At 46.1% G+C, this 10,218-nt stretch overlaps 1 long non-coding RNA gene across 1 annotated transcript; it reads right to left on the bottom strand.

Moving 5' to 3' along the window:
* Positions 1–908: 908 nt before the first annotated feature.
* On the bottom strand, positions 909–10,162 carry LOC138995864 (uncharacterized). The gene is made up of 3 exons (XR_011468683.1): positions 10,077–10,162; positions 8,366–8,526; positions 909–3,764 (listed from the first exon to the last, which is right to left on the bottom strand). It is a non-coding gene; the product is annotated as an uncharacterized lncRNA (long non-coding RNA).
* Between the last annotated feature and the right edge of the window lie 56 nt (positions 10,163–10,218).

Genomic DNA, 10,218 nt, shown 5'->3' with positions numbered 1-10,218 from the left:
TACTCCATAGTTCCTGGCAATAACTTTTCTACTGTTGCTACGCATTTGACTTCTAAGATACCACATGTAAGTGACACTACTTAGTACTTTCTGTCTCTGACTTCTCTCGCTTGGCATGTCAAAGGTCCACCCAGGTTGTTGCAAATGGCAGGACTTCCTTTCCTCATAGCTGCATATGGACACCTCTTTATCCATTCACCTGTGGATGGGCACTCAAGTTGTTTCCACATCTTGGTATTGTGAATGATGCTGGTATGAACACAGGAGTGCAGGCATCTCGAGAGCCTGTTTCATTTCCTCCGAATCGTGGTCCTTTCTTGATATGAGTAAAACAGACAAATGAACACGGATCCGGACTATCAACACAATTTACGTTTTGCAAAGGTTTAGTTCCAGCGGCCAGGCTTGTTTTCCGATGGTCTCTGACTGCTGGATAAAGAATGTGGGTGCCCCTTTTTCCAGGTTCCTGTAAGGTAGCCTTTAAATCTTGGAATTTCCCCAGTGATAGGTCTATTATTTGGGAACCTCCCAAATCTGTAAGGAGCTAAGAAGTGAGGGTAGCCCCGGGGATTCCCAGGCTTAGCGGTGTGTGAAATGAGGGCGGTTTTGTGGAGGACGGACGGGGCCCTTCACCTTTGAAGTTGGGCGTAACTTGAGGCAGCTAGTGTCAGGTCTGCAGCTAGTGTCAGGTCTCCTGTATTCACTGCCACTTGTTTGCCTGACCTACTTTCTCTTATCTCAAAGCTCTTTGATTCAACAGTTGTGACTATTTTGAGAGGAAACCTATTTTGCATTGTAACATCTGTGTAAAAAGCATTGTAATTGTGGATAACAGTAATTATTTGTGAAGAACTCAGATACCAGACACATTTTTATCCAACAAACTTTTATTAAGTATGTTGCACAGGTACATTCTAGTCGACAGGACACAAAGATAAGACATAGTTCTTGCCGTCAGGGAGCTTCCAGTCTAGGGAAGACTCGGACCAACGTGGACAGTAGAAATGCTTGGTGCCATGGAAGGAACAGGAAACAGGAAGAATGTCACTGCCAGGTGAGTGGATGAGGAAGAGAAGCAGGGCCTGGAAGAAGTGACATTGGACTGAAGTGTGAGAGCTGAGCAGGGAGCACCCAGGAGGAAGGGGCACGCTCGGGAGAGGTGGTGTGGAGGTTGGGGGGCGGGGGGGGGGGGGTCAGTCCTGACTGCAGGTGAGTGGCACGCAGCAGAGGTCAGAGTTGCAGTTAGAGAAACACCGGCCAGAACACCAAAGGCCTTATACACACGATGAGAAGTCTGGATTCTATGTTCAAGGTGCTGGGAAGCACTGAAGGATTTCAAGCTAATAAAGTGTTTTGGAAAAAAATATTTAGAGCAGTGTTACAACAGATTATATGTCCCCAGAGCCTGGAATGAGTTTTAGGAAGTGATGAGGTAATTCTGGAGGAAAACAGGAGGCCTTGGAATGAGGAATTAGAACCAAGCGACATATGCACCTGAGGGGTCGGCACCAGCGAGGCTGAGGGCTCGGTGCGGCTGTGCGCTCCCCACTGCAGGCGACCGGGGAAGAAAGCATGTCTGGTGGGAAGAGGTTCAGTTCTTAGTGGAACACTAAGTGCAGCAGACCTGTGGTTCAATAGCTGGGTTGGCAGCTCAGGAAAGAAATTGCAAGTGAAAATACAGACAGGAATGCCATGAATTCAAGAAAATTTTATTAGAAAGTACGTATGAGGTTAAAAACAGAGGCAGGCCCTTCTAGGTAAAGGATTGTAAAACCACAAAGATTCATTCCATTAAAAATCAAATCTAAAAAGTTTAAAAATTTAAGATAACAAACAGGGTCCTGAGGCCGATTCCGGCCCCTAACAGCAGTCCTCCTGTGTCACAGCTGTGGGGGCTCCCTCAGCTTCTCAACTCTCAGGTGGAGCAAGATCAGCCAGGTGACTTTTTAAAGTAGCAAAACTGAGCATCGCTCTTGAATTTCTGCTTGTCTCTCCACTGTATAAATTTGCTATTCCTGATCTTTTGGGGGGACCACCTTGTTTATGTGCAACATTTCCTGTGCTTCCTCTTACAGGAGCTGGGTGGTGGGGCACAGCTCAGGCCACAGGTACTCAAGAGTGGAGAACAATGACTTAAAAATCAGATATAAAAAGGAGACGATCCCCTGGAAGGACCTCAATCCTAATGGTACAACCAGTGGGACGGTATCAGGATTCATAAAAGCCTTCAGGCACTGAGGTTCCAGGATACTGATCTCCTAGGAACACTTCTTCAGGGGCCACGGGTAGGTTATTGCCAAGTGCAGTTGACTTGACTCTGGCCAGGTACAGAGAGGGGCTGCATGGTTCGTACACGGGTTGTTCTCCACAGCAAGTCCAAACCAGAGAAAAAAGGAGGTGCAGCTCCCCTAACAGCAGAAAACCCTTCATCTGGCCAGAGCTCCAGGCAACATCCATTCAGAGAACAGGAAGTTAGGAAACCATAAGTTTAACAGTGACCATGGAGCCACGGGAGTGGATAAGCCCTCCTAGGCTCTCATTGAGTTGCACTGGAAACAGCCAGATGGGGCAAAACTCAGAGGAAGGGGGTGCTGACCATTGAGTCGGGTACACTCTAATATGCAGAAGGGAAAAACCAGCAGGGAGGAGTAGGCAGAACTGTGGAAGAGGCTATAGATGAGACATGTTCTCTGTGAAAGAGGGAGAAGAGATGCACTGCAATCCAGAGAAAGGTAAGGAGTCATGCTCATCACACAAGATGAGGAACCCTGTATTCCCGGAAAAAAACCACATCGGTAGGGGGAGACTAGAGACAACAATGAAGTTCAACTCCTAGGTAGACTATTCCCAGGGACAAAAGCAAACCAAGAATATCAGGTAACATGAGATTCAAGCAGGAGCACAGCAGGTGAACAAGGGTCACTGGGCCACCACGTCCAGCTGAGCAGGTCGTATGGCGTCCATGTGAGTGGCACTTCCTGCGGCCGTGCAGTGCACAATCGGTTCACTGCACTCAGTCACCCTGACAGATCCCACAGGGGAGGACCTAGCTTTTTTGGGCTCTTGCTTTGCAAAAGGGATGAGACCTTCGGTATAAATATCAAAACTGAAAATATAGACTGCAATAGAGGGATGAGCCTAGAAGGACTGAGAGCTGGCCAAATGTATCCACACATCACACGGAACTTTTCCCGGTGGTAAGGACTGGCAGCCAGACTACAGCCCAGCCAGTGCCTTTAATGCACAGAGAGACCATATGAAAACATCAGCCCAGGAAGCAGGGTTCAGAAAGGGAACTTGTCTATGCGGCTCAGAAGGATTCCATTAGTGAGTGTGCTGGGTGGAAGATCGACATTTCCCTATGTCTTCCCAGAGTCCAGTAATTATACTCACTTACCTATTTGGATGTAATGCTCATCAAGTATCTTCAAACTGGCAGCTAAGAGAAGGAATGCCCTAAGTAGAATACTCATTCTTTGTCTCTCCCCAAACACCAGTACAGCTGACAAAATGGCAGCCAGCTCTGTGTCTCAGAAACCGGTAGATGTAGTTAGGATCAGTCCACACTCAGAAACATGTCTGGGCAGCCGGAAGGATCCTGTCAGCACGTCTGTAGGCTGAAGTCCATCCACATGGCTGGCCATCTGCACCGAGTTAGGATCCCTGGACAACACCCTACCAACAGTCCCCCCAAAACCACGACACACATCAACTGTGGTTATCTGGGGCCCGTCAAGCATCCAGAAAGAGGTTCCATGTGTTACCTGGATATTATAAAAAGAGCAGAATTAGACCAAGCTATTAGAGCAGTGTCGAGCATATCAACCTCATTCCCCTCTTCCCGCTGTGCAGCTGGTCCGTGTGTACAGCAGGTGTCACTATGGTCAGGTCACCCCAGGGAGCGCAGCCATGAATGCTGCATTCCCCTCTCGGTGTCATCTCTAGAGGGTGGAGATGGTAACTTGTGCTTCTCCCTGGTCCCGAGAGAACAGAACACACCGCCCTATGCATGACACCCGGAAAATGTTTTCTGTACTGAAAGGCACGGTAAGGGTCAGTTAGTTATTATAGGGCTTCAAATTAGTTGTACAAGGACTTAGGCTAAATCTCTGCAAGTGATGAACACTCCCGAATGTGCAAGAATCTCTCAAAAATGTGATCCTCATGAAAAAAAGGAAGTCTAGCTCTCAGGAGGCTTTGGGAGAGGGATGTAAAAGTACTGTCAATGACTCGCAGAAATGAGTAATAATCTCAACTCTCTCCATGCCTCGCCAGTCATGTGTCCAGCTGGTTACAACAGAGAAGAAAAATCCCACATCTCCTTTCAGTTTTGTAGGAATTTCACCCTGAAGTGGAGTTTACGTTCACAGCAATTAAATGTTGGCACAGCTCTGGAAAGACTAAGTGAGACATGTCTAGGATCCATTTCTTTGTGGTTTTATGCGTGATTACACTGAATGCAGATTACTGTTAACTTGATCTGAATTTATTTTCCCGACATCTGACATAAACTTCTAAGAGTAAGAAATATCAGGTTTTAATCAATCCCTGTGTTCCCCTCCAATTTAACTGTGTTCATGGTCATGCACATTGATTTATACAGTCAACGCATCTCAACTCGATTTCGAACATTCCAGACTGACTGTCACCTCACGCATGATCACTAATCGTGTTCTCAATCACCTCCCTGGCCTCGACTCTCCCCTCGAGTCCACTAAGTGCATCCCAACTGGACGGCTCCTGTTAGGCCGCATGTTCACCAAGTCGTTCTACAATCATTCACGTGGCACCTGTTATGAGCAAAGCACGGACACAGGTGTACAGAGACCATGCAGACACACAAAACACGGCACTCTGCCTTGAAATCTAGTCTAACTAGAAAAATAACATGCAAGACTAATAAGATATTACAGGGAATCAAAAGAGCAAGGGAAGAAACTGCAGCTTAGGTAAGGTGGGAGGGCACCCCAGACAAGGGGCTCCTAAGTTAGCATTTAAAGGGTAAGATTCCTGTGGGATAAAGTAGGGAAGGAGCGGCCCAGGAAGAGACACAGCACCTAGCAACGAGTGGCTGTGAAAATCAAGACAAACTGACCAGACAAACTGACCAGAAGCAAGATGCAACGCAGACGATACCAAGTAATGGAAGACAGGCGAGGATCTCCGCACATGCTGCCAGAGAAGACCACCCTTTGAAAGCGCCATTTCAGCATGCGATGGTATGGCATGAACCATTCGCTTAAAGCATAAATAAATAAATAAATAAATAAATAAAAAAAAATCAAGTAGCACGTGGTTCAGAGTAGTTATTCAAGCAGGAGCACACCTGGTGAACAACAATCACTGAGCCACCACGTCCAGCTGAGCAGGTCGTCTGGCGTCCACATGATGGCACTTCCTGAGACTGTGTGGTGCACAACCCGTTCAACTGCACTCAGTGCCCCTGACTGTTCCCACAGGGAGGGACCTAGCTTTCTGAGGGTCTTGTTTTGCAAAAAGGTACTCAAAAGGGACCAAGGGCAAGAAATCAAGTCTCTCAGCAGACTACAACCAGTTGCCTGGTCCGACCTCTTGAAATAATACGGGAGAAAAATGCAGGTACAAGGCAAGGCACTCTATTACTGAGAAACACCGGGAGGCCAGACAGGGGCCCAGACCACAGGCAAGTGATGCGAGTATCAAGATTAGTATGATTCTACTAGTAACTTCTATGTAAGAATTCTTACAGATTCTTGAAGTGTTACCTGAAACTAATGTAGTTTTGTAATAAAGAAAATAAAAAGAATTCTTACAGCTTCTTTAAGAATTGAATTAGTCCCAGAGTCTCACACCACCATGTCTCCAAACGCCAACTACTGATGGAGTTTAACTGGCCATAGGACAAAATTATTAGAAACTAAAACATGTCATCACATCATTATTTAATAAAAAATGTTTATTTTAAAATTTTTAATTATTTATTTTTGAAAACATATTAATACCAGTTACTGCTTCCTTTCATTACACATAACACTTCAGCTGCATTATAACTATTGAAAGCTTTAATCTTTAGCCTGGAAATCCAGGTTTTCTGAGCACCAAATATTCTAGTTGCAAATTCACTTTTTTGGGTGAGTGGTGAGTGGGGCGGGGCGGGGGCGGGGGGGGGGGGGGGGGCGGTCCTAAAGTGCAATTTTACTTAATACACAGAAATCGTGTAGAACCAACTGGCCAGAGAAAAATCTTTGTTTGGTAGTGATATCAGCAGGCCTTTTGACATACACTTTACTTATATCATCACATTTAATCCTCACGAAAACCCTAAAGACAGTAATATCTATAAAGGAAACTGACATTTAATGAATGATTTCTAAGTACAAGACACTTTTCAAAGCTGTTCAAATGTGTAGTATTACCCCATTCAATCCACATGATAGTCCGATGAGGGAAGTACCTTTACTATCTGACTTTTGCACGTAATAAATACAATTGAGAACTCGGGGACTTTCCTAAGGTTACATTGCTAATAAGAGGAGTCTGATTTCAAGGGTTCACACCACTTGACTCCAAAGCCCAGGCAGGCTCCAGACCACAGCTTTCCCCTGTCCCTGCAATTGGTGTACATGGAAAAAGCAACACTGTTTACACTACTGTCAGAATTTTGTCAAGTATTGTTTAGTGAATGACCAAAGACCAGCAATAGCCAGAAGCAAAGGTATGATTAAAATATAGTAGATTCTCTATGGGTCGGGATCCAAATAAGTCACTATTTTCAAAAGACTTAATGAGCTCTGATGGTGAGTTGTTTTAAAATGCTGAAAAGAAACACTGTCACTCAAAGTTACAACAGAGAATATTGCTGCAAAACAAACAGAAAACCAAATAAACAAAGTAAAATGCAAGGAAATGAGGTTAGGGTGAATCATATCCCAGGCCTGCCTAGGTTTTAGAAAATGTGAAACTGAATCCACTCCAAGTAAATGAAGTCTGTGGAAATCCTGCAATTTGATATTGACAAGGGTTTAACTGTAGTTGAAAAGATTCTAGATATACATGGGGGGGAAGGGGAATAGTCTATAAGTATCGGAAGTGACCATATTGCTAAATCTGAATAACTCAAGATCGACACAGCTTATTACCTATTAGCACACACATTTAATAACGACAACTTATGTGGTCTTAAAATTTTGTATATTGTTTTCCTAATCTCCAGGCTTAAAGGATTCTAGAATTGCTTATTTTCAAGTCACAATCTGCTCAAGGAAGGTAGAGGAGGAGGGGGAAGAAGAGACTTACTGGGGTTTAGACCATGAAATAAAGCAAAGGCCCGAAAAGAGCCCAGGTCGATTACTGATCTAGTATTCTTTCCATTCTAATCCACTTCTTCCAGACAGAGGTTTCTGAATCCTACAGTGAGCGTGGTTTAGAACTCATCCAGATGATAGCATTCATCTCAGAACAGCAAAAATGGTCCCAACTCACATAGTTACTGGCAACAGAGCTAGAAAGAGGGGGCACCCTGACTCTTTAGGCACACACAGTTCCTGTGCACACACACAAGGCCCGTTTACAGAGAGCACCTTATTGGAAATGCGGGTACTCACGAGCACAGACTCACTACTTAAAGGACACTGTGATGGGGAGATACACTTTTGCCTTAAAAATATTTTTTTAATTATTTAGAAAAATTAGATATGAGGTGATGAACTCCACTGATCATTAGGGAACTGCAAATTACAACCCCAATGACATACCACTACATACCCACTAGTATTCTAAGCACTCACAGCACTAAGTGCTGGCAAAGATATGGAGAAACTGGAACTCTCACCAGCAGTTAGTGGGAATGTAAGTTGCACATTTTGGAAAACTGTTCACACTATTTACCAGACTAGAAACACATGCATCCTATAACCTAGCAATTAAATTCCTGGGTATAGGTTCCAACAGAAATGAGTGCTATGTCCAACAGAAGATATAACAATGTTCATATCAGATTTATTCATATGGACCCGAAACTAAACATCTTAAACATCCATGAAAAATAAGATGAGAAATAAACATGATACATGCATATAATGGAATACTAATCAGCAAGAAAAAAGAATGAACTTCTGCTATATAAAACAACATGATGAATCTCACAGAAATAAAGTTGAGCCAAAGAAGCCAGACATGAAAGAGTACATTGTATTATAATTCCACTTATAAGAATAAAGTAATTTATGGTACTAGAGGTAAAATAACGGTTACCTCGGGGAGGGGAAGGCATGTACGGGAGGACACAAAGGGAGTCTTCTGTGACGCTGGGAATGGGCTGTATTTTGATCTAGGAGGTAGGTACACGGTTGTACACATATGCAAAAATTTGTCAAACTGTACTTACGATTTTGTGGACTTTGCTATACACAAGCTACGGCCCATTCCACGGTATCGTCCGCTCCATGTCCTTTCTTGTCGCGGAACTTTGTTCTTTTTCATTGTTGTCCATCTAGTATCGTACTGTATGAGTGTACCACAATTTTCCTTCTTATTGGTGTGGAGCATCTATAAAAAGTGTAAAAACTTAATTTATTTTTTATCCCAAATGCACATCTCATCCGCTCACTGGTAGACTGCTTACTAAAATACTAAGAAATAAATGCCATTTGCAACATTACTTTAACGTTGCCACCTTCTACTTTCAGCATGAACAAATTGCTGGGTCCGCATTTATTTGTTGCCAACCAAGGTTACTGCGCAAAACTCAATGGCAGAGTGATAGGAATGAAAGTTTTTCTCAAAAACAATCTATCAGAGTAGAATAATGTTTTCTTAAGATGACCCTTTGTGAACCAATAAAACACTGTATTTAGAGGATTGGTCTACGATGAGTGAACCTACATTATTTCATAGAACTTTTGTGAATGGGAAAAAGAATGACAACCAGCCCCGGTGGGATAAAGGAGGCTCGCTGTCATATCATAGCCTGGTGGACACCAGATAGCTGTAAAATTCCAAACCCCATCTCTCCGTCCGCCACTATTGCCAACCGCCTGGCGCCGTGCTGGGCCCTTTCTGTGTATCCTCCCAGTAACGCCTCGGGGATGGTCCCATCGCCAGTGACTTCAGTCTGCCTAAATAAGGTCACAAATACCTCCTCCTAGGTTCTCTCCTGGAAGCTATAAAACTTTTAGGAGGTTTCTCCATTGACATCTTCCATGCCTTTGAAATCAATCTTTGTTTATGGTGTGAGGGATGGATCCGCAGGAGAATGGGTGGAATCGCTCGTTCAAAGTGTGTAAGAGCAGCCTGGCCGGCATGGCTCAGCGGTTAGGGGTGGGATTCCTGGTCGGACTCCCGGTCAGGCACGTGGCGGGTTGTGGGCTCGATTCCCAGTGGGGGGCGAGCAGGAGGCAGCAGACCCATGATTCTCTCTCATCACTGATGTTTCTCTCTCTCCACCTCTCCTGTCCTCTCTGACATCAATAAAATCAATAAAATAAAAGTGTGTCATTGCAAAGGGTGGATGGAACCCAGGAAAAAAGTCAAGGCATGGCGGGGGAAGCGGCGGGAGAATTCTGAATAGTCAACACCAGGCCCTCAGAACAGCAAACTGATCTGGGATGACGCCACCAGCGACCGAGGGCATTTACGGTAAACACGACCCCTCCGCCCGCGGAGCCACGTCGGAGCCTCGGGAGGAATTCCCCCGTGGAAGCACCGGGGAGGCCGAAGTCGCCTCGGGCAGGAGGGGCTGGGCTGCCTGACGCCCAGGGCGACCCAAGCCGGTGCCGCCACGCCCCCTGGGACTCTCCGAATCGGGTCAGGGGACAAACCCGAGAAAATCAGACCCGCGACCCGCCGGGGGGTGCCCAGCGGAACCCTCAGCGGGGAGGCGGGCGGCTGAACGACAACAGAAAACGGCGGGAAAGGAACTGTGCCCTCGCGCAACCCCGGGCAAAGGCGGGAGTCCCTCCCCTCCCTCCTCCTCCCATCCCCCTCCATCGTGTCCGGAGGAGCAGGGCTCCCTCATGTACCCGTTGCTCCGACAGGGATGCGGAACCACTGGCCTCGTCCCTCCCCAGAAGCCTCGCTGGGATCGCGGGCGGACTAACCTCCGCGTCCGGGCCGCGGGCGGGTCACCTCAGCTCCAGCCGGGCCCTGACCTGCCGACCCGACCTCCCGCCCCGCTCACCGGCGCGGAAGCCGGCGCGCTGTCGTAAACTGCCGTGAACGCGCCGGCGCTTGGCGGCTCCG

This window comes from Myotis yumanensis, unplaced genomic scaffold (assembly GCF_028538775.1).
Source record: "Myotis yumanensis isolate MYYU_CA2020_CCGP unplaced genomic scaffold, mMyoYum1.0.hap1 SCAF_17, whole genome shotgun sequence".
NCBI classification, from domain to species: domain Eukaryota; kingdom Metazoa; phylum Chordata; class Mammalia; order Chiroptera; family Vespertilionidae; genus Myotis; species Myotis yumanensis.
This window is presented reverse-complemented; position numbering and strand designations above follow the sequence as displayed.